The sequence below is a fragment of the Sinocyclocheilus anshuiensis genome, unplaced genomic scaffold, assembly GCF_001515605.1.
Source record: "Sinocyclocheilus anshuiensis isolate Anshui unplaced genomic scaffold, SAMN03320099.WGS_v1.1 scaffold1810, whole genome shotgun sequence".
NCBI lineage: Eukaryota > Metazoa > Chordata > Actinopteri > Cypriniformes > Cyprinidae > Sinocyclocheilus > Sinocyclocheilus anshuiensis.
The window spans coordinates 1-557 of NW_015547669.1; the positions used below are offsets into that span (position 1 = coordinate 1).

The following is a 557-nucleotide window of genomic DNA, read 5'->3' on the forward strand; positions in this document are numbered from 1 at the left end:
AGACGTCACACATCAGCCAATCACAAGCCTCTGCACCTTCATGACGCCATAAGCTCGTGACCGTTTGACGCTTTAAATGCAGACGCAAAAGATAGAAAAGCAGTTTCTACATGTGCTGAACGGAGGAAGAAGTAGATCTCAGCGATGGCAAGGACCAAGCAGACCGCTCGTAAGTCCACCGGCGGCAAAGCCCCGAGGAAGCAGCTCGCTACTAAAGCTGCCCGGAAGAGCGCGTCAAGAAGCCCCACCGTTACAGGCCCGGGACCGTGGCTCTCCGAGAGATCCGCCGCTATCAGAAGTCCACCGAGCTGCTGATCCGCAAACTGCCTTTCCACTTTCCAGCGCGAGAAATCGCGCAGGATTTCAAGACGGACCTGCGCTTCCAGAGCTCCGCTGTCATGGCCCATGGCCCGGCCAGCGAGGCTTATTTGGTCGGTCTGTTTGAGGACACCAACCTGTGCGCCATCCACGCCAAGAGAGTCACCATCATGCCCAAAGACATCCAGCTGGCCCGCCGCATCCGCGGAGAGCGCGCTTAAACCCGCCGCTGCAGCAGT

General features: G+C 58.2%; 1 pseudogene; it reads left to right on the plus strand.

Annotated features, from left to right (window-relative positions):
* The first annotated feature begins 106 nt into the window (after positions 1–106).
* On the plus strand, positions 107–550 carry LOC107702714 (histone H3-like; annotated as a pseudogene).
* The last annotated feature ends 7 nt before the right edge of the window (positions 551–557 follow it).